This window comes from Pleurodeles waltl, chromosome 12, assembly GCF_031143425.1.
Source record: "Pleurodeles waltl isolate 20211129_DDA chromosome 12, aPleWal1.hap1.20221129, whole genome shotgun sequence".
In the NCBI taxonomy this organism is placed as follows: domain Eukaryota; kingdom Metazoa; phylum Chordata; class Amphibia; order Caudata; family Salamandridae; genus Pleurodeles; species Pleurodeles waltl.
This window is the reverse complement of record NC_090451.1, coordinates 120,471,494-120,499,314: the sequence shown is the minus strand read 5'-3', so window position 1 is coordinate 120,499,314 and position 27,821 is coordinate 120,471,494. Positions and strand designations below refer to the sequence as shown.

The 27,821-nt window shown below is 43.0% G+C and overlaps 5 non-coding genes across 5 annotated transcripts; all 5 read left to right on the top strand.

Annotated features, from left to right (window-relative positions):
• The first annotated feature begins 6,404 nt into the window (after positions 1-6,404).
• On the top strand, positions 6,405-6,486 carry TRNAS-GCU (transfer RNA serine (anticodon GCU)). Its single transcript has one exon. It is a non-coding gene; the product is annotated as a tRNA-Ser (tRNA).
• Positions 6,487-9,049: 2,563 nt separating this feature from the next.
• On the top strand, positions 9,050-9,131 carry TRNAS-GCU (transfer RNA serine (anticodon GCU)). Its single transcript has one exon. It is a non-coding gene; the product is annotated as a tRNA-Ser (tRNA).
• Positions 9,132-11,696: 2,565 nt separating this feature from the next.
• On the top strand, positions 11,697-11,778 carry TRNAS-GCU (transfer RNA serine (anticodon GCU)). The gene has a single exon. It is a non-coding gene; the product is annotated as a tRNA-Ser (tRNA).
• A 2,564-nt stretch (positions 11,779-14,342) lies between these two features.
• TRNAS-GCU (transfer RNA serine (anticodon GCU)) lies at positions 14,343-14,424 on the top strand. The gene has a single exon. It is a non-coding gene; the product is annotated as a tRNA-Ser (tRNA).
• Positions 14,425-27,330: 12,906 nt separating this feature from the next.
• TRNAS-GCU (transfer RNA serine (anticodon GCU)) lies at positions 27,331-27,412 on the top strand. The gene has a single exon. It is a non-coding gene; the product is annotated as a tRNA-Ser (tRNA).
• Positions 27,413-27,821: the final 409 nt, after the last annotated feature.

Below are 27,821 nucleotides of genomic sequence, written 5' to 3'. Positions count from 1 at the left end.
ACACCTGATTTGCTCTGGGCACACTGTTGATCCCACTTGGAGACTGGCAATTCCAGTTTTAGCTGGAGTGGAGTTAGAAGTGGTATCTTTCTTGGGACAGGCCTTGTCTCCAGTTTGGTGTCCAGACTGACTACAGCTACGACACCAGGCCTTTTTGGGATCAAAGTTTTTACCCTTGTACCCAGAATTGTTTTGTGAAGAGGCTCTGGGCCCACCCTCCTGTGCAGGTTTTTGGGGGCCTGTAGAAGACTCTTTACTATTTTTGTTTTTGGCTGTCTCACCACCCTTCCCCTGGGGAGGTTTTGTGACCCCTTTCTTTTGGTCACCCCCTGTGGAAGTTATGGACACCCTAGTCTTGACCCAATGGTCCGCCTTCTTTCCCAATTCTTGGGGAGAAATTGGTCCTAGGTCTACCAGATGCTGATGCAGTTTATCATTGAAACAATTACTTAATAGGTGTTCTTTCACAAATAAATTGTACAGCCCATCATAATTACTTACACCACTGCCTTGAATCCAACCATCTAGTGTTTTTACTGAGTGGTCTACAAAGTCAACCCAGGTCTGGCTCGAGGATTTTTGAGCCCCCCTGAATCTAATCCTCTACTCCTCAGTGGAGAATCCAAAGCCCTCAATCAGGGTACCCTTCATGAGGTCATAAGATTCTCCATCTTTTCCAGAGAGTCTGAGGAGTCTATCCCTACACTTTCCTGTGAACATTTCCCAAAGGAGAGCACCCCAGTGAGATTTGTTCACTTTTCTGGTTACACAAGCCCTCTCAAAAGCTGTGAACCATTTGGTGATGTCATCACCATCTTCATATTTAGTTACAATCCCTTTAGGGATTTTCAACATGTCAGGAGAATCTCTGACCCTATTTATGTTGTTGCCACCATTGATGGGTCCTAGGCCCATCTCTTGTCTTTCCCTTTCTATGGCTAGGATCTGTCTTTCCAAAGCCAATCTTTTGGCCATCCTGGCTAACTGGATGTCCTCTTCACTGGAGTTATCCTCAGTGATTTCAGAGAAGTTGGTCCCTCCTGTGAGGGAGCCAGCATCTCTGACTATTATGCTTGGAGTCAGGGCTTGAGAGGCCCTGTCTTCCCTAGATAGGACTGGTAGGGGGGAATCACCCTCCAAGTCACTATCATCATCCTCTGTGTTGCCATCCTCAGAGGGGTTGGCCTTTTGAAACTCTGCCAACAGCTCCTGGAGCTGTAGTTTGGAAGGTCTGGGGCCCATTACTATTTTCTTTATTTTACAGAGTGACCTTAGCTCCCTCATCTTAAGATGGAGGTAAGGTGTGGTGTCGAGTTCCACCACATTCATCTCTGCACTAGACATTATGCTTCTAAAAGTTGGAATACTTTTTAGGAATCTAAAAACTAGTTCTAGAATCTAATTCAAACTTTTACCAAACTTTTAAACTCTAAAAGAAATGCTAACCAGGATCTAACACAAGGCCCTAGCAGGTCTTTTAAGAATTTAGAAAAATTTCAAATTGCAAAAATCAATTTCTAATGGCAATTTTTGGAATTTGTCATGTGATCAGGTATTGGCTGAGTAGTCCAGCTAATGCAAAGTCTTGTACCCCACCGCTGATCCACCAATGTAGAAAGTTGGCTCTGTATGCACTATTTCAAAGTAAGGAATTGTATGCACAGAGTCCAAGGGTTCCCCTTAGAGGTAAGATAGTGGCAAAAAGAGATAATACTAATGCTCTATTTTGTGGTAGTGTGGTCGAGCAGTAGGCTTATCAAAGGAGTAGTGTTAAGCATTTGTTGTACATACACACAGGCAATAAATGAGGAACACACACTCAGAGACAAATCCAGGCCAATAGGTTTTGTTATAGAAAAATATATTTTCTTAGTTTATTTTAAGAACCACAGGTTCAAATTCTACATGTAATATCTCATTTGAAAGGTATTGCAGGTAAGTACTTTAGGAACTTTGAATAATCACAGTAGCATATATAATTTTCTCACAAAACACAATAAGCTGTTTTAAAAGTGGACACAGTGCAATTTTCACAGTTCCTGGGGGAGGTAAGTTATTGTTAGTTTTAGCAGGTAAGTAAATCACTTACAAGTCTCAGGTTTGGGTCCAAGGTAGCCCACCGTTGGGGGTTCAGAGCAACCCCAAAGTTACCACACCAGCAGCTCAGGGCCGGTCAGGTGCAGAGGTCAAAGAGGTGCCCAAAACACATAGGCTTCAATGGAGAGAAGGGGGTGCCCTGGTTCCGGTCTGCCAGCAGGTAAGTACCCGCGTCTTCGGAGGGCAGACCAGGGGGGTTTTGTAGGGCACCGGGGGGGACACAAGTCAGCACAAAAAGTACACCCTCAGCAGCGCGGGGGCGGCCGGGTGCAGTGTGTAAACAAGCGTCGGGTTCTCTGTAGGTCTCAATGAGAGACCAAGGGATCTCTTCAGCGGTGCAGGCAGGCAAGGGGGGAGCTCCTCGGGGTAGCCACCACCTGGGCAAGGGAGAGGGACTCCTGGGGGTCACTCCTGCACAGAAGTTCCGTTCCTTCAGGTGCTGGGGGCTGCGGGTGCAGGGTCTTTTCCATCCGTCGGGACTTTAGGTTCAGGCAGTCGTGGTCAGGGGGAGCCTCGGGATTCCCTCTGCAGGCGTCGCTGTGGGGGCTCAGGGGGGACAACTTTGGTTACTCACGGTCTCGGAGTCGCCGGAGGGTCCTCCCTGAGGTGTTGGTTCTCCACCAGTCGAGTCGGGGTCGCCGGGTGCAGTGTTGCAAGTCTCACGCTTCTTGCGGGGATTTGCAGGGGTCTTTAAATCTGCTCCTCTGTAACAAAGTTGCAGTTCTTTTTGGAGCAGTGCCGCTGTCCTCGGGAGTTTCTGGTCTTTCTTGAAGCAGGGCAGTCCTCTGAGGATTCAGAGGTCGCTGGTCCTTGGGAAAGCGTCGCTGGAGCAGGTTTCTTTGGGAAGGCAGTAGACAGGCCGGTAGGTCTGGGGCCAAAGCAGTTGGTGTCTTCTTTTCTTCCTCTGCAGGGGTCTTTCAGCTCAGCAGTCCTCTTCTTCTTGTAAGTTGCAGGAATCTAAATCTTTAGGTTCAGGGAAGCCCTTAAATACTAAATTTAAGGGCGTATTTAGGTCTGGGGGGTTAGTAGCCAATGGCTACTAGCCCGGAGGGTGGGTACACCCTCTTTGTGCCTCCTCCCAAGGGGAGGGGGTCACATCCCTAATCCTATTGGGGAATCCTCCATCTGCAAGATGGAGGATTTCTCAAAGTTAGAGTCACTTCAGCTCAGGACACCTTAGGGGCTGTCCTGACTGGCCAGTGACTCCTCCTTGTTATTCTCATTATTTCCTCCGGCCTTGCCGCCAAAAGTGGGGCCGTGGCCGGGGGGGGCAGGCAATTCCACAAGCTGGAGTGCCCTGCGGTGCTGGAACAAAGGGGGTAAGCCTCCTGCCTGGGGGAGGTGCTAGCATCTCCACCCAGTGCAGGCTTTGTTACTGGCCTCAGAGTGACAAAGGCACTCTCCCCATGGGGCCAGCAACATGTCTTGGTTGTGGCAGGCTGCTGGATAGTCGGTTAAGGTTTTCAGGGGGCACCTCTAAGGTGCCCTCTGGGGTGTATTTCACAATAAAATGTACACTGGCATCAGTGTGCATTTATTGTGCTGAGAAGTTTGATACCAAACTTCCCAGTTTTCAGTGTAGCCATTATGGTGCTGTGGAGTCCGTGTTTGACAGACTCCCAGACCATATACTCTTATGGCTACCCTGCACTTACAATGTCTACGGTTTGGCTTAGACACTGTAGGGGCACAGTGCTCATGCACTGGTGCCCTCACCTATGGTATAGTGCACCCTGCCTTAGGGCTGTAAGGCCTACTAGAGGGGTGACCTATCTATACTGCATAGGCAGTGTGAGGTTGGCATGGCACCCTGAGGGGAGTGCCATGTCGACTTACTCGTTTTGTCCTCAGCAGCACACACAAGCTGGCAAGCAGTGTTTCTGTGCTGAGTGAGGGGTCCCCAGGGTGGCATAAGATATGCTGCAGCCCTTAGAAACCTTCCCTGGCATCAGGGCCCTTGGTACCAGGGGTACCAGTTACAAGGGACTTACCTGGATGCCAGGGTGTGCCAATTGTGGAATCAAAAGTACAGGTTAGGGAAGGAACACTGGTGCTGGGGCCTGGTTAGCAGACCTCAGCACACTTTCAATTCAAAACATAGCATCAGCAAAGGCAAAAAGTCAGGGGGTAACCATGCCAAGGAGGCATTTCCTTACACATATCAAAATTTAAGTAATGTATTAGGAGTTTGTTCATTAAGCACTAGGCCTTAGTTTAGCAAGGGTCTGGGCCTACTTGCCTGGTCTCATATTAAACTGTGCAATGTGCTGTTTTCCTGAAGGACATGAAACTGTACTTTTCCAGAAGCTAGAGATGTGTGTAGCTCTAGTAAATTCTTTCTCATGGGATCCGACTTGCTCAAGGAGACATTCTTGCTGAATGCAACAGTGTAATTCGTAACAGGTGCAAGGCTGCATGGAGTAGGAGAAAACAATGGAACTACTGACTGGTGCGTAAAGTGTAACTTTTCTTACCTGACATTCCAACCGATGAAGACGTCAATAACATGGGCCAATCAACGACATGTGAACTGTGGTTTGTGGAAAATTCTGGTGAAATGCATAAGGAATTATTGGACAGACAGAACGATGCACCAATTATCATCCAATGAGGAATTAGGAGTAAATTAGACAGTTTTGATTTAACCACATGACTCGAGCAGAAATCAGCCATTTATTGGACATTCCACTCCAAGCCATTCTTTGCCATTCTACTGAGCCATTTAGGCCATTTCCTTTGAGACTTTGCCGTTTGTTCGTCCTGATACTCTAAACCACCCTTTACTTATTCCTTACCTGATACTCATATCTCCTCTATATGAGGGGAGTTCTTGTTCCTCAGCTATGCAATACAGAGGCTTTGCCCTGTCCTATCTTTGCTGATGGTGAAAACGACTGATGCCCTGAGGACAAAGACTGACGCTGTTTGCTGATCCGTTGGATGGGTAACTATCTGATGAAAATTGTAATTGTCGGCTTGCCTTTTCTTTCTCGGTACCAACTGCTCTTTGATAGAGGCCATAGTTAGATGTTTTCCAAATTTGTGTTTGCTAAATTGTTTTGCATGAAGCCCAACATGCTGATTCTAATTTGAGGTTAGTTAAGGTGTTCACTAAAATCTGACGCAAATAGACAAATTACTGAGTGCTTGCTTTTTTGAATCATGCACTACTGAGACTTTGCTAAGTTGGTTCTTATTAATGATGTGTTAATACTGAGTGAATATTCTCCATGCATTGATTAATTGCATTTCTAATTGCAAATCTGAAGAGTTACTAATGAGATGAATTGCCGATGAGATTAACAGAAATGACTTTAGATTGTAACTAATAGGGAAATAAGTATCCTAACACTTAACTAAATTGTTGTTTTTATTCATGACTGAAAGGTCATGGTGTGTTCACTTTATTGACTCTCATTAAAGGATATTGATTAGCATGATGATTAGTTATTGCGATTGTTGTTGAGATATTGATCCATTGATTTGTGATGCCAAAAGACATCTCGTACTGGGAAGTCCCAGAACGTAGTCCGAAAGGTTAATCGACCTAGGCGTGTCTCCTTGTAAGTTTACTTATCAAGGCCGTGATGCGCTATCACTAATAAAAAGTCATCTGATCTGTTGCTGCTGAGTCATCGTCAACGAAAACCACCAAGATATTACTTCAATGTGGTGTAATTACGACTGCCTCAGTTTTATGCGTTACGTGAGCAGTCGGACAGCAATTTATTTAGCGCAAAAATATTTCTTGTTGATGCACGTACGTTTTTAAACTGAAGTGTGAAAGCTGTAGCGGCAATACTCCCAGTTTAGGCGGTTTTATAAACTAAGTTTTACTTTCTCCTACTTAAAACGTTTTGCAGAACAATGCACATTAAATGGGAAGGCAGTTTTCCTTATTTGTGTACTATTTGCTGCCTAATGTTGACATGTAAGCACCCCAACAATGAATGACACCTAGAGACTCGAAAGCACCATACCAGTAAAATATTTGTATGAAATTGCACTTTAAATCCACGTACAACTGAAATAAAGCAATCTTAGCTCATTTGAGGGTAGTGTGACAGTAGATCACATATGGATAGAACACGTTTGGAATGTGTAATTTTCATGATTCCATTACATATCTGATATAAATTCAAGCTGAAGTAGGGAAGGACAACAAGGTCATTTAGAGCAAAGCTGAAGACAACAAGTTGCCATAACAATCTGTAAATATATGCTCTTTATTATGTGTGGACAACTATCACCTCATAGAACACATTTCGGCTACTATATTTTTTCCTCCTGAAAACTGACCTTTATGCGACAAGGTGGCTGAGTGGTTAAGGCAATGAACTGCTAATCCATTGTGCTCTGCATGTGTGGGTTCGAATCCCCCCCTTGTCGGTTTATTATTGTGTGTTTACTTTTTAATATGCGGTATGTCTGGTTTAACCCTATTTTATGTGAAAGTTAAATTACGTATCCCATGGTATTTCCGACAGTACAATGCCTCGGTTTGGAAACACCGCTCAGGTGAGCACTGTGCTTAGGCATTACTGTAAACAGCGCCGGCCGGGTTCTGTGCATGAATCACAAATTCTTTCCTCAGGCGGAGGGTTGTTAAGTTGAGGGACGTAGAAGTTTGCAATATATTGTGTAATGAAACTGCATCGAAAATGTGTTAATGTAGAAATAATGCACGCGTTTAAAATGTGCCCACGGGGAGTGGCTACCAATGTATACGAAGACTAATGAAAGTTATTAATGCTGAATTAATTATGTACTGATGTTTTGAACTTGTATTAACATATCAAAATTGGAGTTATGTATTAGGAGTTTGTACATTAAGCACTAGGCCTTAGTTTAGCGAGGGTCTGGGCCTACATGCCTGGTCTCATATTAAATTGTGTTTTTCTAACGTGCAATGTGCTGTTTTCCTGAAGGATACGAAACTGTACTTTTCCAGAAGCTAGAGATGTGTGTAGCTGTAGTAAATTCTTTCTAATGGGACCGGACTTGCTCAAGGAGACATTCTTGCTGAATGCAACAGTGTAATTCGTAACAGGTGCAAGGTTGCCTGGAGTAGGAGAAAACAATGGAACTACTGACTGGAGCGTAGAGTGTAACTTTTCTTACCTGACATTCCAACCGATGAAGAAGTCAATAACATGGGCCAATCAATGACATGTGAACTATGGTTTGTGGAAAATTCTGGTGAAATGCGTGAATAATTATTGGACAGAGATAACGATGCACAAATTATTATCCAACGAGGAATTAGGAGTAAATTTGACAGTTTTGATTAAACATATGACCTGAGCAGAAATCAGCTATTTATTGGACATTCCACTCCAACCCATCATTTGCCATTCTACTGAGCCATTTAGGCCATTTCCTTTGAGACTTTGCCGTTTGTTCGTCCTGATACTCTAAACCACCCTTTACTTATTCCTTACCTGATACTCATATCTCCTCTATATGAGGGGAGTTCTTGTTCCTCAGCTATGCAATACAGAGGCTTTGCCCTGTCCTATCTTTGCTGATGGTGAAAACGACTGATGGCCTGAGGACAAAGACTGACGCTGTTTGCTGATCCGTTGGATGGGTAACTATCTGATGAAAATTGTAATTGTCGGCTTGCCTTTTCTTTCTCGGTACCAACTGCTCTTTGATTGAGGCCATAGTTAGATGTTTTCCAAATTTGTGTTTGCTAAATTGTTTTGCATGAAGCCCAACATGCTGATTCTAATTTGAGGTTAGTTAAGGTGTTCACTAAAATCTGACGCAAATAGACAAATTACTGAGTTCTTGCTTTTTTGAATCATGCACTACTGAGACTTTGCTAAGTTGGTTCTTATTAATGATGTGTTAATACTGAGTGAATATTCTCCATGCATTGATTAATTGCATTTCTAATTGCAAATCTGAAGAGTTACTAATGAGATGAATTGCTGATGAGATTAACAGAAATGACTTTAGATTGTAACCAATAGGGAAATAAGTATCCTAACACTTAACTAAATTGGTGTTTTTATTCAGGACTGAAAGGTCCTGGTGTGTTCACTTTATTGACTCTCATTAAAGGTTATTGATTAGCATGATGATTAGTTATTGCGATTGTTGTTGAGATATTGATCCATTGATTTGTGATGCCAAAAGACATCTCGTACTGGGAAGTCCCTGAACGTAGTCCAAAAGGTTCATCGACCTAGGCCTGTCTCCTTGTAAGTTTACTTATCAAGGCCGTGATGCGCTATCACTAATAAAAAGTCATCTGATCTGTTGCTGCTGAGTCATCATCAATGAAAACCACCAAGATATAACTTCAATGTGGTGTAATTACGACTGCCTCAGTTTTATGCGTTACGTGAGCAGTCGGACAGCAATTTATTTAGCGCAAAAATATTTCTTGTTGATGCACGTACGTTTTTAAACTGAAGTGTCAAAGCTGTAGCGGCAATACTCCCAGTTTAGGCGGTTTTATGAACTAAGTTTTACTTTCTCCTACTTAAAATGTTTTGCAGAACAATGCACATTAAATGGGAAGGCAGTTTCACTTCTTTGTATACTATTTGCTGCCTAATGTTGACATGTAAGCACCCCAACAATGAATGACACCTAGAGACTCGAAAGCACCATACCAGTAAAATATTTGTATGAAATTGCACTTTAAATCCACGTACAACTGAAATAAAGCAATCTTAGCTCATTTGAGGGTAGTGTGACAGTAGATCACATAATATAGAACACGTTTGGAATGTGTAATTTTCATGATTCCATTACATATATCATATAAATTCAAGCTGAAGTAGGGAAGGACAACAAGGTCATTTAGAGCAAAGCTGAAGACAACAAGTTGCCATAACAATCTGTAAATATATGCTCTTTATTATGTGTGGACAACTATCACCTCATAGAACACATTTCGGCTACTATATTTTTTCCTCCTGAAAGCTGACCTTTACACGATAAGGTGGCCGAGTGGTTAAGGCGATGGACTGCTAATCCTTTGTGCTCTGCATGTGTGGGTTCAAATCCCACCCTTGTCGGTTTATTATTGTGTGTTTACTTTTTAATATGCGGTATGTCTGGTTTAACCCTATTTTATGTGAAAGTTAAATTACGTATCCCATGGTATTTCGGACAGTACAATGCCTCGGTTTGGAAACACCGCTCAGGTGAGCACTGTGCTTAGGCATTACTGTAAACAGCGCCGGCCGGGTTCTGTGCATGAATCACAAATTCTTTCCTCAGGCGGAGGGTTGTTAAGTTGGGGGACGTAGAAGTTTGCAATATATTGTATAATGAAACTGCATGGAAAATGTGTTAATGTAGAAATAATGCACACGTTTAAAATGTGCCCACGGGGAGTGGCTACCAATGTATACGAAGACTAATGAAAGTTATTAATGCTGAATTAATTATGTACTGATGTTTTGAACTTGTATTAACATATCAAAATTGGAGTTATGTATTAGGAGTTTGTACATTAAGCACTAGGCCTTAGTTTAGCGAGGGTCTGGGCCTACATGCCTGGTCTCATATTAAACTGTGTTTTTCTAACGTGCAATGTGCTGTTTTCCCGAAGGACACGAAACTGTACTTTTCCAGAAGCTAGAGATGTGTGTAGCTGTAGTAAATTCTTTCTCATGGGACCCGACTTGCTCAAGGAGACATTCTTGCTGAATGCAACAGTGTAATTCGTAACAGGTGCAAGGTTGCCTGGAGTAGGAGAAAACAATGGAACTACTGACTGGTGCGTAAAGTGTAACTTTTCTTACCTGACATTCCAACCGATGAAGACATCAATAACATGGGCCAATCAACGACATGTGATCTATGGTTTGTGGAAAATTCTGGAGAAATGCGTGAATAATTATTGGACAGAGATAACGATGCACAAATTATTATCCAACGAGGAATTAGGAGTAAATTAGACCGTTTTGATTTAACCATATGAACTGAGCAGAAATCAGCTATTTATTGGACATTCCACTCCAACCCATTCTTTGCCATTCTACTGAGCCATTTAGGCCATTTCCTTTGAGGCTTTGCCGTTTGTTCGTCCTGATACTCTAAACCACCCTTTCCTTATTCCTTACCTGATACTCATATCTCCTCTATATGAGGGGAGTTCTTGTTCCTCAGCTATGCAATACAGAGGCTTTGCCCTCTCCTATCTTTGCTGATGGTGAAAACGACTGATGCCCTGAGGACAAAGACTGACGCTGTTTGCTGATCCGTTGGATGGGTAACTATCTGATGAAAATTGTAATTGTCGGCTTGCCTTTTCTTTCTCAGTACCAACTGCTCTTTAATAGAGGCCATAGTTAGATGTTTTCCAAATTTGTGTTTGCTAAATTGTTTTGCATGAAGCCCAACATGCTGATTCTAATTTGAGGTTAGTTAAGGTGTTCACTAAAATCTGACGCAAATAGACAAATTACTGAGTTCTTGCTTTTTTGAATCACGCACTACTGAGACTTTGCTAAGTTGGTTCTTATTAATGATGTGTTAATACTGAGTGAATATTCTCCATGCATTGATTAATTGCATTTCTAATTGCAAATCTGAAGAGTTACTAATGAGATGAATTGCCGATGAGATTAACAGAAATGACTTTAGATTGTAACCAATAGGGAAATAAGTATCCTAACACTTAACTAAATTGGTGTTTTTATTCATGACTGAAAGGTCATGGTGTGTTCACTTTATTGACTCTCATTAAAGGTTATTGATTAGCATGATGATTAGTTATTGCGATTGTTGTTGAGATATTGATCCATTGATTTGTGATGCCAAAAGACATCTCGTACTGGGAAGTCCCCGAACGTAGTCCAAAAGGTTCATCGACCTAGGCGTGTCTCCTTGTAAGTTTACTTATCAAGGCCGTGATGCGCTATCACTAATAAAAAGTCATCTGATCTGTTGCTGCTGAGTCATCGTCAACGAAAACCACCAAGATATTACTTCAATGTGGTGTAATTACGACTGCCTGAGTTTTATGCGTTACGTGAGCAGTCGGACAGCAATTTATTTAGCTCAAAAATATTTCTTGTTGATGCACGTACGTTTTTAAACTGAAGTGTCAAAGCTGTAGCGGCAATACTCCCAGTTTAGGCGGTTTTATAAACTAAGTTTTACTTTCTTCCACTTAAAACGTTTTGCAGAACAATGCACATTAAATGGGAAGGCAGTTTTCCTTATTTGTGTACTATTTGCTGCCTAATGTTGACATGTAAGCACCCCAACAATGAATGACACCTAGAGACTCGAAAGCACCATACCAGTAAAATATTTGTATGAAATTGCACTTTAAATCCACGTACAACTGAAATAAAGCAATCTTAGCTCATTTGAGGGTAGTGTGACAGTAGATCACCTATGGATGGAACACGTTTGGAATGTATAATTTTCATGATTCCATTACATATATGATATAAATTCAAGCTGAAGTAGGGAAGGACAACAAGGTCATTTAGAGCAAAGCTGAAGACAACAAGTTGCCATAACAATCTGTAAATATATGCTCTTTATTATGTGTGGACAACTATCACCTCATAGAACACATTTCGGCTACTATATTTTTTCCTCCTGAAAGCTGACCTTTACACGATAAGGTGGCCGAGTGGTTAAGGCGATGGACTGCTAATCCTTTGTGCTCTGCATGTGTGGGTTCAAATCCCACCCTTGTCGGTTTATTATTGTGTGTTTACTTTTTAATATGCGGTATGTCTGGTTTAACCCTATTTTATGTGAAAGTTAAATTACGTATCCCATGGTATTTCGGACAGTACAATGCCTCGGTTTGGAAACACCGCTCAGGTGAGCACTGTGCTTAGGCATTACTGTAAACAGCGCCGGCCGGGTTCTGTGCATGAATCACAAATTCTTTCCTCAGGCGGAGGGTTGTTAAGTTGGGGGACGTAGAAGTTTGCAATATATTGTGTAATGAAACTGCATGGAAAATGTGTTAATGTAGAAATAATGCACACGTTTAAAATGTGCCCACGGGGAGTGGCTACCAATGTATACGAAGACTAATGAAAGTTATTAATGCTGAATTAATTATGTACTGATGTTTTGAACTTGTATTAACATATCAAAATTGGAGTTATGTATTAGGAGTTTGTACATTAAGCACTAGGCCTTAGTTTAGCGAGGGTCTGGGCCTACATGCCTGGTCTCATATTAAACTGTGTTTTTCTAACGTGCAATGTGCTGTTTTCCCGAAGGACACGAAACTGTACTTTTCCAGAAGCTAGAGATGTGTGTAGCTGTAGTAAATTCTTTCTCATGGGACCCGACTTGCTCAAGGAGACATTCTTGCTGAATGCAACAGTGTAATTCGTAACAGGTGCAAGGTTGCCTGGAGTAGGAGAAAACAATGGAACTACTGACTGGTGCGTAAAGTGTAACTTTTCTTACCTGACATTCCAACCGATGAAGACGTCAATAACATGGGCCAATCAACGACATGTGAACTATGGTTTGTGGAAAATTCTGGTGAAATGCGTGAATAATTATTGGACAGAGATAACGATGCACAAATTATTATCCAACGAGGAATTAGGAGTACATTAGACAGTTTTGATTAAACATATGACCTGAGCAGAAATCAGCTATTTATTGGACATTCCACTCCAACCCATTCTTTGCCATTCTACTGAGCCATTTAGGCCATTTCCTTTGAGACTTTGCCGTTTGTTCGTCCTGATACTCTAAACCACCCTTTACTTATTCCTTACCTGATACTCATATCTCCTCTATATGAGGGGAGTTCTTGTTCCTCAGCTATGCAATACAGAGGCTTTGCCCTGTCCTATCTTTGCTGATGGTGAAAACGACTGATGCCCTGAGGACAAAGACTGACGCTGTTTGCTGATCCGTTGGATGGGTAACTATCTGATGAAAATTTTAATTGTCGGCTTGCCTTTTCTTTCTCGGTACCAACTGCTCTTTGATAGAGGCCATAGTTAGATGTTTTCCAAATTTGTGTTTGCTAAATTGTTTTGCATGAAGCCCAACATGCTGATTCTAATTTGAGGTTAGTTAAGGTGTTCACTAAAATCTGACGCAAATAGACAAATTACTGAGTTCTTGCTTTTTTGAATCATGCACTACTGAGACTTTGCTAAGTTGGTTCTTATTAATGATGTGTTAATACTGAGTGAATATTCTCCATGCATTGATTAATTGCATTTCTTATTGCAAATCTGAAGAGTTACTAATGAGATGAATTGCTGATGAGATTAACAGAAATGACTTTAGATTGTAACCAATAGGGAAATAAGTATCCTAACACTTAACTAAATTGGTGTTTTTATTCAGGACTGAAAGGTCCTGGTGTGTTCACTTTATTGACTCTCATTAAAGGTTATTGATTAGCATGATGATTAGTTATTGCGATTGTTGTTGAGATATTGATCCATTGATTTGTGATGCCATAAGACATCTCGTACTGGGAAGTCCCTGAACGTAGTCCAAAAGGTTCATCGACCTAGGCGTGTCTCCTTGTAAGTTTACTTATCAAGGCTCTGATGCGCTATCACTAATAAAAAGTCATCTGATCTGTTGCTGCTGAGTCATCATCAATGAAAACCACCAAGATATAACTTCAATGTGGTGTAATTACGACTGCCTCAGTTTTATGCGTTACGTGAGCAGTCGGACAGCAATTTATTTAGCGCAAAAATATTTCTTGTTGATGCACGTACGTTTTTAAACTGAAGTGTCAAAGCTGTAGCGGCAATACTCCCAGTTTAGGCGGTTTTATGAACTAAGTTTTACTTTCTCCTACTTAAAATGTTTTGCAGAACAATGCACATTAAATGGGAAGGCAGTTTCACTTCTTTGTAAACTATTTGCTGCCTAATGTTGACATGTAAGCACCCCAACAATGAATGACACCTAGAGACTCGAAAGCACCATACCAGTAAAATATTTGTATGAAATTGCACTTTAAATCCACGTACAACTGAAATAAAGCAATCTTAGCTCATTTGAGGGTAGTGTGACAGTAGATCACCTATGGATGGAACACGTTTGGAATGTATAATTTTCATGATTCCATTACATATATGATATAAATTCAAGCTGAAGTAGGGAAGGACAACAAGGTCATTTAGAGCAAAGCTGAAGACAACAAGTTGCCATAACAATCTGTAAATATATGCTCTTTATTATGTGTGGACAACTATCACCTCATAGAACACATTTCGGCTACTATATTTTTTCCTCCTGAAAGCTGACCTTTACACGATAAGGTGGCCGAGTGGTTAAGGCGATGGACTGCTAATCCTTTGTGCTCTGCATGTGTGGGTTCAAATCCCACCCTTGTCGGTTTATTATTGTGTGTTTACTTTTAAATATGCGGTATGTCTGGTTTAACCCTATTTTATGTGAAAGTTAAATTACGTATCCCATGGTATTTCGGACAGTACAATGCCTCGGTTTGGAAACACCGCTCAGGTGAGCACTGTGCTTAGGCATTACTGTAAACAGCGCCGGCCGGGTTCTGTGCATGAATCACAAATTCTTTCCTCAGGCGGAGGGTTGTTAAGTTGGGGGACGTAGAAGTTTGCAATATATTGTATAATGAAACTGCATGGAAAATGTGTTAATGTAGAAATAATGCACACGTTTAAAATGTGCCCACGGGGAGTGGCTACCAATGTATACGAAGACTAATGAAAGTTATTAATGCTGAATTAATTATGTACTGATGTTTTGAACTTGTATTAACATATCAAAATTGGAGTTATGTATTAGTAGTTTGTACATTAAGCACTAGGCCTTAGTTTAGCGAGGGTCTGGGCCTACATGCCTGGTCTCATATTAAACTGTGTTTTTCTAACGTGCAATGTGCTGTTTTCCCGAAGGACACGAAACTGTACTTTTCCAGAAGCTAGAGATGTGTGTATCTGTAGTAAATTCTTTCTCATGGGACCCGACTTGCTCAAGGAGACATTCTTGCTGAATGCAACAGTGTAATTCGTAACAGGTGCAAGGTTGCCTGGAGTAGGAGAAAACAATGGAACTACTGACTGGTGCGTAAAGTGTAACTTTTCTTACCTGACATTCCAACCGATGAAGACATCAATAACATGGGCCAATCAACGACATGTGATCTATGGTTTGTGGAAAATTCTGGAGAAATGCGTGAATAATTATTGGACAGAGATAACGATGCACAAATTATTATACAACGAGGAATTAGGAGTAAATTAGACCGTTTTGATTTAACCATATGAACTGAGCAGAAATCAGCTATTTATTGGACATTCCACTCCAACCCATTCTTTGCCATTCTACTGAGCCATTTAGGCCATTTCCTTTGAGGCTTTGCCGTTTGTTCGTCCTGATACTCTAAACCACCCTTTCCTTATTCCTTACCTGATACTCATATCTCCTCTATATGAGGGGAGTTCTTGTTCCTCAGCTATGCAATACAGAGGCTTTGCCCTCTCCTATCTTTGCTGATGGTGAAAACGACTGATGCCCTGAGGACAAAGACTGACGCTGTTTGCTGATCCGTTGGATGGGTAACTATCTGATGAAAATTGTAATTGTCGGCTTGCCTTTTCTTTCTCAGTACCAACTGCTCTTTAATAGAGGCCATAGTTAGATGTTTTCCAAATTTGTGTTTGCTAAATTGTTTTGCATGAAGCCCAACATGCTGATTCTAATTTGAGGTTAGTTAAGGTGTTCACTAAAATCTGACGCAAATAGACAAATTACTGAGTTCTTGCTTTTTTGAATCACGCACTACTGAGACTTTGCTAAGTTGGTTCTTATTAATGATGTGTTAATACTGAGTGAATATTCTCCATGCATTGATTAATTGCATTTCTAATTGCAAATCTGAAGAGTTACTAATGAGATGAATTGCCGATGAGATTAACAGAAATGACTTTAGATTGTAACCAATAGGGAAATAAGTATCCTAACACTTAACTAAATTGGTGTTTTTATTCATGACTGAAAGTCATGGTGTGTTCACTTTATTGACTCTCATTAAAGGTTATTGATTAGCATGATGATTAGTTATTGCGATTGTTGTTGAGATATTGATCCATTGATTTGTGATGCCAAAAGACATCTCGTACTGGGAAGTCCCCGAACGTAGTCCAAAAGGTTCATCGACCTAGGCGTGTCTCCTTGTAAGTTTACTTATCAAGGCCGTGATGCGCTATCACTAATAAAAAGTCATCTGATCTGTTGCTGCTGAGTCATCGTCAACGAAAACCACCAAGATATTACTTCAATGTGGTGTAATTACGACTGCCTGAGTTTTATGCGTTACGTGAGCAGTCGGACAGCAATTTATTTAGCTCAAAAATATTTCTTGTTGATGCACGTACGTTTTTAAACTGAAGTGTCAAAGCTGTAGCGGCAATACTCCCAGTTTAGGCGGTTTTATAAACTAAGTTTTACTTTCTTCCACTTAAAACGTTTTGCAGAACAATGCACATTAAATGGGAAGGCAGTTTTCCTTATTTGTGTACTATTTGCTGCCTAATGTTGACATGTAAGCACCCCAACAATGAATGACACCTAGAGACTCGAAAGCACCATACCAGTAAAATATTTGTATGAAATTGCACTTTAAATCCACGTACAACTGAAATAAAGCAATCTTAGCTCATTTGAGGGTAGTGTGACAGTAGATCACCTATGGATGGAACACGTTTGGAATGTATAATTTTCATGATTCCATTACATATATGATATAAATTCAAGCTGAAGTAGGGAAGGACAACAAGGTCATTTAGAGCAAAGCTGAAGACAACAAGTTGCCATAACAATCTGTAAATATATGCTCTTTATTATGTGTGGACAACTATCACCTCATAGAACACATTTCGGCTACTATATTTTTTGCTCCTGAAAGCTGACCTTTACACGATAAGGTGGCCGAGTGGTTAAGGCGATGGACTGCTAATCCTTTGTGCTCTGCATGTGTGTGTTCAAATCCCACCCTTGTCGGTTTATTATTGTGTGTTTACTTTTTAATATGCGGTATGTCTGGTTTAACCCTATTTTATGTGAAAGTTAAATTACGTATCCCATGGTATTTCGGACAGTACAATGCCTCGGTTTGGAAACACCGCTCAGGTGAGCACTGTGCTTAGGCATTACTGTAAACAGCGCCGGCCGGGTTCTGTGCATGAATCACAAATTCTTTCCTCAGGCGGAGGGTTGTTAAGTTGGGGGACGTAGAAGTTTGCAATATATTGTTGTGAGAAACTGGGGCTGATTGCAGAGGCCCCATAACTTTTTGCCCCCATTTTCCACTTTATGCTGGTGTTTTCCTGACTCTGATGGTGCCCTGGGTACTGCTAACCAGTCCCAGGGCCTGTGCTCTGTGTAAAATGGATATGCAAATTAGGCTAATTATAATTGGCTAAGTTAAACTACCTATAAGTCCCTAGTATATGGTAGGGCATGTAGGTTTAGGGACCACAGCATAGGTGGTGCACACCTAGGTGCATTGCTGAGGTGCCCAGTGTCATTTTAAAAGCAAGCCTGCCTTGCTGGCTGCTTTTAAATTAAAGTTATATGCAAATTCGACTTTGGAATTAAAGGTACTTCCAAAGTCTTAAACTACCTTATTTTTACATATAAGTCACCCCTAAGGTGTGCCCTATGTGCCCCTAGGGCTGGGTGCCATGTAACTATAAGCAGGGACTTTATAAAAATAGATTTATAAGCCCTGGTGAGGTAAAAACAGCCAAATTCGTTTTTTCCTCATTGAAGTAAATGGCCTTCATAGGCTAGAATGGGCAGACTTTATTTTAAATGTTAAAGTCTCCTTAAATGTTACATACCAAGAATTTGGTATCAAATTGATTGTTATAATAAATCCCACAACTTCCAGTTGTTGGATTTAATATAACTAGTACAGGTAAAAAGTTTAGACTTTACCTAAAAAGTTGCCAATTTCAGCTCTGCATTGTTTTTGCTGCTGTGCTCTGATTGGTCAGCCTGCAGCAGCTTCTGCCAGGCTACTTTAATGAGGTGTGAAGTGGCCTGGCTTCACACAAAGGAATGTGCTTGGGGGAGAGAAAATCTCCCCTCAGCAGATGGTGAGGCAGGAAGGGGGAGGGCTGCCAAACTGCTCTTCAAAGGCAGAGAAGGACATTTGCAGCACCCAGCAACACCCCAACATCCTGCAACCCCAGACAGCTAGGTGCCCCCTTGATTAGATTAGGAGAGGGCAGGAGAGGGGTGTGTTTATGATTTTTAGCCACACCAGTGGGTGGGCTCAGCCAGATGTAACCTCCAAAAATCAGATTCATCCATGTTGCCTTCTGGGATGGATTTTTGCCACACTTCCCAGGAAGTGGTCATCACAGGGGGACGACCCTGTCCCTGATTGGAGAACCAGGGCCCCCCCTGCTTTTCACCCAGGAGCAAGGATAAAACTGGCAGACCTGCACCCACGCCTCAGATCCCCTCCAGAATTCAACAAGAAAGGAACTAAAGAAGAAGAAGGACTGCCCTGCTGGACCCCTGGCCTGCACCTGGACCCTGCACTCAGAAGGACTGCACCAGCTGCACACTTGGGCTTCACCACAAGAAGGACTTTGCCTGGCTTCAACTGGTTCAAGGAGGGACTCCCTGTTTGCTACAGGTGAAAAATTGCTAAACCAGAGTCCCCTGCACCAACTCCTGAAGAAAACGACCAGCTGACCACTGTCCAGTGGCCAAAAAGGAGTTTGCGCCAGGTGCATTCTGGGAGTTGAAGTCCGCACCCCCAAGGACCATCACAGAACTTCTAGACCCTTGGGGTGAGCTGTGGACCCCAAAAGAACCTTAAAAGAACATCTGGGTGAAGCCCCAGAAGTTTGGAAAAGATTGGAGAATTTTTGAAAAAAAGCTCCATAAAGTGACCGACCCGACGCGGAAATTCTAGCCGGCTTGCCTCAACCGCGACCCGGCCTGACTTCGTGGTTCGTCCCGGTAAAGAAAAACATCCAAAAAAGAGACTAAGTCCGAACGTAAAAAGTTGACCGGGACCTCCCAGCCATCGTATCCGAGAAGGGCTCCATGGACGTCGGATTAAGATCCAGGTTTACCCCGGTCGAAGGATTTTCATCTCGAAAAAACGACTAAGTCCGAAGGTAAAAATCACCTCCGAGGAAACCGACTTCGCGTATCCGGACAAGGGCTCCAGGAGGTCGGATTTAACTGGCAGGTTCGTCCCGGGGAAGAAAAACATCAAAAAAGAGACTAAGTCAGAAGGTAACTTTTTAACCGAGGCCTCCCGCGACTTGTAGCCGAGCAGGGCTCCATCGCGGTCGGCCTGAAAGTTTGACTTTGCCCCGGTCCTGGTGCAACCAGATGACCCGATTGGCGCTTTTTGTTTCTAAGCGCTAGAAAATAATAATACTTTAAAAATTCATATCTCCGGTTCCCCTGAACCGATTTTAATCGTTTTTGTGTCATTTTAAAGATAAAAATATAAGCTATTTTTATAAATTGGTTTTGGATTTTTAAACTGTTTCCTGTGTTTTATTTAATTACTGTTTTGTGATATTTGAATGCTTTACACTTTGTCTCCTAAGTTAAGCCTTGACGCTCGATGCCAAGCTACCAAGGGTAGAGCTGGGATTAATTTACTGAGACCTAACTGTACCTATGTGGAGGTTAGTGGCTTGTTGCTAGGTGTAGGTACCTACCTGCCCTACCAATAACCCATTTTCCAACATAATTGGAAGCAGCGACGGGATCCTGTACTTGTGTTCAATATCACGTTACAGTTTTAGGTAAAACAAATTAAAAATCCTTTAAATTGTCCTAGTGCAAAAATTGTTTTTAATTTTTAATTTGGATTAATTTCAATTATTGAATTTTTGTAATTTTTCTAAATTCTTGTTTCCAATTTTTGCAAAAAGTTTTTGTTGACACAAAACTAGGGAACCATGGAGCTTGATCTGGCTAGCCTACCCACACTGACAGTAGTCCAGCTTAGGGGGTTGTGTATTGAAAGAGGGTTGCCTGCAACCACTAATCTCAGGAAGGAAATCCTGATTAAATCCCTGACAGCATGGGCTGAGGCCCAAGAGGTAGAGACAGAGGAAGCTCCAGAGGGGGAAGAAAAAGGGGAAGATGCTAACTCTAACCACTCAGGGGAGGGAAGGCATCTGAGCCTAAGTGAGGAAGTGGAAGAACGGTCCTCAGTAAACACAGTCACTAGGGGCAGACCCAAAGCTAGTGGTGGGAAGGAGGTCCTTTCAGGAGGAGAGAACCCATCCATCAGAGAAAGAGAGCTGGAGGCCCAGCTAGCATACATAGCTTTGGAAGCAGAGAAGCTGGCCCTAGAAAAGAAAAAGTGGGCATACAAAGAGAAAAGAGATGGAAGCAGCGATAAAGAAGCTGAGGTGTCCATGGGTGGGGGAGTTTTCCCCAGATTACCCAAGGGGGTAGTTCCTGCTTATGTAGAGGGGGATGACATAGATATGTGGCTAGGGGCCTTTGAGAGGGCACTCCAAATGAGAAGGGTTAGGCCTCAATACTGGGGTTCCCTTTTGTGGGAGTTGGTCCCCAACTCAGGGAGGGATAGGCTTCTGACCTTAAGGGGGGAGGAGGCAGATTCATACCCTAGTATGAAGAGGTGCTTAGCCAAGAAGTTTGGTCTGACCCCAGAGCAATATAGAATGAAGTTCAGGGACACCCAGAAGGTCAGTACCCAGTCTTGGGTTGACTTTGTGGACATTTCACTAAAGGCACTAGAGGGCTGGATTATTGGCAACAAAGTAGATACTTATGAGGGGTTATACAATCTGATCATGAGAGAGCACATCTTGACCAATTGTATCCAAGAAAGGTTACGCCAGCATCTAGTGGACTCTAAGCAGACCAACCCTAGAGAGCTAGGGGAGGCAGCTGATGAGTGGTTGAGAACCAGGGTGGTTGTCAAGTCCCAGGGGGGAGACTCCAAGAAGGGGGGGACAGGTCCCCAAAAACCTAAGGAGGGAGGTGGTAAGCCCACCACAGAGACTCCCTCTGTACCCCAGAACCCTAAGAAGGAGGAGAGTAAATCCCACTCCCACTCTGACAATCAGAGACAGGGAGACCCAGGGTTAAAAAAGCTCTTGGACAGTAGGGCTTGCTTTGACTGTCAGCAGGCAGGTCACTTCAGAGGAGATGCAGCCTGTCCAAAGAAGGTGGTTAGCACTGGGCTGTCCAGTGTAGCCATAGAGGAGGATTCCTCAGATGATGAAGTCCTCCTAGCATTGTGCTGGGAGACAGGACCAGATGGTAAGCTGGTGATCCCTGAGGGTGGGAGTAGGCACTTCCACCACCTTCAAGTGAATGGGATCCCTACCATTGGCCTGAGAGACACCGGTGCCAGTCACACTATAGTGAGTGACCGGTTAGTGACCCCAGACATGTATGTCCCAGGAAAGACAAAGAAAGTCAGGATAGCCACAGGGGAGGTCACCTCCAAACCTGTAGCCATAGTGCCCCTAGAGAGGGAGGGTATCCTTGACTGGATTAAGGTGGTAGTCAGTGCTGACCTTCCCCTAGATTGTATCCTGGGCAATGACCTCCCAGAGGTGAGTCTGGTCACAGATGGGGTGGTCGCCCAGGGCGCCCCCCCAACCCAAAGTCCTGGGGAGTCAGTCCCTACAGTTAGGAGACAGGGGTCCCCAAGAAAAGGAAAGAAGAGAAGGAAAGGTAGGCCACTCTTAAAGAGAGTTCCAGGGAGCCAAGGGCCCTCTGCCCCAGTAAGGGGGGAGCCCAGAGTTGGCACTGGTGAGGCCTCACCTGACCCCAAGGAAGTCCTGAGTAGTCAGGCAGCTGTCCAGATGCAAGGTGTTGCCCCTGCACTGACAGAAGGGAGAGTGGAAGGAGGGTGTCTGCCACAGGAGGTGGTAGCCCCCCACTCTAGACAGCAAGAGGGGTGCCAGGACCCCAAAGATGCCCCTAAAGCAGCTCAGCCACCTGTCAGTGGAGAGCTTAGGGTGTGGTTCTGGGTACTGACAGCTGTCAGTAGCCTCTGCTGGGTGCTAGCCTTCCTGGCAGCACTGTACTTGGCCTGGGAGGCAGACCCCAGGGCCAATAGCAAAGTAGGCCCCCTGACCCTATTGGTCATGGTGGGGTTGCTCAAGTGTTGGGTGACCTCTTTGGGTAAGCTAGGTGTTGCCCTAGCAAAGTTTGGAGTAGGGGAGGTGGGCACCTCACTACCCAAGTTGGCAGAGAGAGAGGAGGAAGACCCCCCTAGAGGGAAGTTTCAGTTTGAAATGGGTCCTTTCATTGTTGGGGTGGGTTCACTACCCAGAGGGAGAGACCCTGACAGGAGGATGTAAGGCAGAGTAGGCCCTGCAAAGGGACAGCCAGTTTTCTTCACTGTCTTCCTCGCCTAACAAGCCAGGAAGACTCTCCCAGGGTTGGGCTGAGTCTCCTGGGCGTGTGGGCTGGGGGGGGTTGTGTGAGAAACTGGGGCTGATTGCAGAGGCCCCATAACTTTTTGCCCCCATTTTCCACTTTATGCTGGTGTTTTCCTGACTCTGATGGTGCCCTGGGTACTGCTAACCAGTCCCAGGGCCTGTGCTCTGTGTAAAATGGATATGCAAATTAGGCTAATTATAATTGGCTAAGTTAAACTACCTATAAGTCCCTAGTATATGGTAGGGCATGTAGGTTTAGGGACCACAGCATAGGTGGTGCACACCTAGGTGCATTGCTGAGGTGCCCAGTGTCATTTTAAAAGCAAGCCTGCCTTGCTGGCTGCTTTTAAATTAAAGTTATATGCAAATTCGACTTTGGAATTAAAGGTACTTCCAAAGTCTTAAACTACCTTATTTTTACATATAAGTCACCCCTAAGGTGTGCCCTATGTGCCCCTAGGGCTGGGTGCCATGTAACTATAAGCAGGGACTTTATAAAAATAGATTTATAAGCCCTGGTGAGGTAAAAACAGCCAAATTCATTTTTTCCTCATTGAAGTAAATGGCCTTCATAGGCTAGAATGGGCAGACTTTATTTTAAATGTTAAAGTCTCCTTAAATGTTACATACCAAGAATTTGGTATCAAATTGATTGTTATAATAAATCCCACAACTTCCAGTTGTTGGATTTAATATAACTAGTACAGGTAAAAAGTTTAGACTTTACCTAAAAAGTTGCCAATTTCAGCTCTGCATTGTTTTTGCTGCTGTGCTCTGATTGGTCAGCCTGCAGCAGCTTCTGCCAGGCTACTTTAATGAGGTGTGAAGTGGCCTGGCTTCACACAAAGGAATGTGCTTGGGGGAGAGAAAATCTCCCCTCAGCAGATGGTGAGGCAGGAAGGGGGAGGGCTGCCAAACTGCTCTTCAAAGGCAGAGAAGGACATTTGCAGCACCCAGCAACACCCCCACATCCTGCAACCCCAGACAGCTAGGTGCCCCCTTGATTAGATTAGGAGAGGGCAGGAGAGGGGTGTGTTTATGACTTTTAGCCACACCAGTGGGTGGGCTCAGCCAGATGTAACCTCCAAAAATCAGATTCATCCATGTTGGATTTTTGGAGACTGTTGCCTTCTGGGATGGATTTTTGCCACACTTCCCAGGAAGTGGTCATCACAGGGGGACGACCCTGTCCCTGATTGGAGAACCAGGGCCCCCCCTGCTTTTCACCCAGGAGCAAGGATAAAACTGGCAGACCTGCACCCACGCCTCAGATCCCCTCCAGAATTCAACAAGAAAGGAACTAAAGAAGAAGAAGGACTGCCCTGCTGGACCCCTGGCCTGCACCTGGACCCTGCACTCAGAAGGACTGCACCAGCTGCACACTTGGGCTTCACCACAAGAAGGACTTTGCCTGGCTTCAACTGGTTCAAGGAGGGACTCCCTGTTTGCTACAGGTGAAAAATTGCTAAACCAGAGTCCCCTGCACCAACTCCTGAAGAAAACGACCAGCTGACCACTGTCCAGTGGCCAAAAAGGAGTTTGCGCCAGGTGCATTTTGGGAGTTGAAGTCCGCACCCCCAAGGACCATCACAGAACTTCTGGACCCTTGGGGTGAGCTGTGGACCCCAAAAGAACCTTAAAAGAACATCTGGGTGAAGCCCCAGAAGTTTGGAAAAGATTGGAGAATTTTTGAAAAAAAGCTCCATAAAGTGACCGACCCGACGCGGAAATTATAGCCGGCTTGCCTCAACCGCGACCCGGCCTGACTTCGTGGTTCGTCCCGGTAAAGAAAAACATCCAAAAAAGAGACTAAGTCCGAACGTAAAAAGTTGACCGGGACCTCCCAGCCATCGTATCCGAGAAGGGCTCCATGGACGTCGGATTAAGATCCAGGTTTACCCCGGTCGAAGGATTTTCATCTCGAAAAAACGACTAAGTCCGAAGGTAAAAATCACCTCCGAGGAAACCGACTTCGCGTATCCGGACAAGGGCTCCAGGAGGTCGGATTCAACTGGCAGGTTCGTCCCGGGGAAGAAAAACATCAAAAAAGAGACTAAGTCAGAAGGTAACTTTTTAACCGAGGCCTCCCGCGACTTGTAGCCGAGCAGGGCTCCATCGCGGTCGGCCTGAAAGTTTGACTTTGCCCCGGTCCTGGTGCAACCAGATGACCCGATTGGCGCTTTTTGTTTCTAAGCGCTAGAAAATAATAATACTTTAAAAATTCATATCTCCGGTTCCCCTGAACCGATTTTAATCGTTTTTGTGTCATTTTAAAGATAAAAATATAAGCTATTTTTATAAATTGGTTTTGGATTTTTAAACTGTTTCCTGTGTTTTATTTAATTACTGTTTTGTGATATTTGAATGCTTTACACTTTGTCTCCTAAGTTAAGCCTTGACGCTCGATGCCAAGCTACCAAGGGTAGAGCTGGGATTAATTTACTGAGACCTAACTGTACCTATGTGGAGGTTAGTGGCTTGTTGCTAGGTGTAGGTACCTACCTGCCCTACCAATAACCCATTTTCCAACAATTGTGTAATGAAACTGCATAGAAAATGTGTTAATGTAGAAATAATGCACGCGTTTAAAATGTGCCCACGGGGAGTGGCTACCAATGTATACGAAGACTAATGAAAGTTATTAATGCTGAATTAATTATGTACTGATGTTTTGAACTTGTATTAACATATCAAAATTGGAGTTATGTATTAGGAGTTTGTACATTAAGCACTAGGCCTTAGTTTAGCGAGGGTCTGGGCCTACATGCCTGGTCTCATATTAAACTGTCTTTTTCTAACGTGCAATGTGCTGTTTTCCTGAAGGACACTAAACTGTACTTTTCCAGAAGCTAGAGATGTGTGTAGCTCTAGTAAATTCTTTCTCATGGGACCCGACTTGCTCAAGGAGACATTCTTGCTGAATGCAACAGTGTAATTCGTAACAGGTGCAAGGTTGCCTGGGGTAGGAGAAAACAATGGAACTACTGACTGGTGCGTAAAGTGTAACTTTTCTTACCTGACATTCCAACCGATGAAGACGTCAATAACATGGGCCAATCAACGACATGTGAACTATGGTTTGTGGAAAATTCTCGTGAAATGCGTGAATAATTATTGGACAGAGATAACGATGAACAAATTATTATCCAACGAGGAATTAGGAGTAAATTAGACCATTTTGATTTAACCATATGAACTGAGCAGAAATCAGCTATTTATTGGACATTCCACTCCAACCCATTCTTTGCCATTCTACTGAGCCATTTAGGCCATTTCCTTTGAGACTTTGCCGTTTGTTCGTCCTGATACTCTAAACCACCCTTTACTTATTCCTTACCTGATACTCATATCTCCTCTATATGAGGGGAGTTCTTGTTCCTCAGCTATGCAATACAGAGGCTTTGCCCTGTCCTATCTTTGCTGAAGGTGAAAACGACTGATGCCCTGAGGACAAAGACTGACGCTGTTTGCTGATCCGTTGGATGGGTAACTATCTGACGAAAATAGTAATTGTCGGCTTGCCTTTTCTTTCTCGGTACCAACTGCTCTTTGATAGAGGCCATAGTTAGATGTTTTCCAAATTTGTATTTGCTAAATTGTTTTGCATGAAGCCTTACGTGCTGATTCTAATTTGAGGTTAGTTAAGGTGTTCACTAAAATCTGACGCAAATAGACAAATTACTGAGTTCTTGCTTTTTTGAATCATGCACTACTGAGACTTTGCTAAGGTGGTTCTTATTAATGATGTGTTAATACTGAGTGAATATTCTCCATGCATTGATTAATTGCATTTCTAATTGCAAATCTGAAGAGTTACTAATGAGATGAATTGCCGATGAGATTAACAGAAATTACTTTAGATTGTAACCAATAGGGAAATAAGTATCCTAACACTTAACTAAATTGGTGTTTTTATTCATGACTGAAAGGTCATGGTGTGTTCACTTTATTGACTCTCATTAAAGGTTATTGATTAGCATGATGATTAGTTATTGCGATTGTTGTTGAGATATTGATCCATTGATTTGTGATGCCAAAAGACATCTCGTACTGGGAAGTCCCCGAACGTAGTCCAAAAGGTTCATCGACCTAGACGTGTCTCCTTGTAAGTTTACTTATCAAGGTCGTGATGCGCTATCACTAATAAAAAGTCATCTGATCTGTTGCTGCTGAGTCATCGTCAACGAAAACCACCAAGATATTACTTCAATGTGGTGTAATTACGACTGCCTCAGTTTTATGCGTTACGTGAGCAGTCGGACAGCAATTTATTTAGCGCAAAAATATTTCTTGTTGATGCACGTACGTTTTTAAACTGAAGTGTCAAAGCTGTAGCGGCAATACTCCCAGTTTAGGCGGTTTTATAAACTAAGTTTTACTTTCTCCTACTTAAAACGTTTTGCCGAACAATGCACATTAAATGGGAAGGCAGTTTTCCTTATTTGTGTACTATTTGCTGCCTAATGTTGACATGTAAGCACCCCAACAATGAATGACACCTAGAGACTCAAAAGCACCATACCAGTAAAATATGTGTATGAAATTGCACTTTAAATCCACGTACAACTGAAATAAAGCAATCTTAGCTCATTTGAGGGTAGTGTGACAGTTGATAACATATGGATAGAACACGTTTGGAATGTGTAATTTTCATGATTCCATTACATATATCATATAAATTCAAGCTGAAGTAGGGAAGGACAACAAGGTCATTTAGAGCAAAGCTGAAGACAACAAGTTGCCATAACAATCTGTAAATATATGCTCTTTATTATGTGTGGACAACTATCACCTCATAGAACACATTTCGGCTACTATATTTTTTCCTCCTGAAAACTGACCTTTACATGACAAGGTGGCCGAGTGGTTAAGGCGATGGACTGCTAATCCATTGTGCTCTGCATGCGTGGGTTCGAATCCCACCCTTGTCGGTTTATTATTGTGTGTTTACTTTTTAATATGCGGTATGTCTGGTTTAACCCTATTTTATGTGAAAGTTAAATTACGTATCCCATGGTATTTCCGACAGTACAATGTCTCGGTTTGGAAACACCGCTCAGGTGAGCACTGTGCTTAGGCATTACTGTAAACAGCGCCGGCCGGGTTCTGTGCATGAATCACAAATTCTTTCCTCAGGCGGAGGGTTGTTAAGTTGGGGGACGTAGAAGTTTGCAATATATTGTTGTGAGAAACTGGGGCTGATTGCAGAGGCCCCATAACTTTTTGCCCCCATTTTCCACTTTATGCTGGTGTTTTCCTGACTCTGATGGTGCCCTGGGTACTGCTAACCAGTCCCAGGGCCTGTGCTCTGTGTAAAATGGATATGCAAATTAGGCTAAT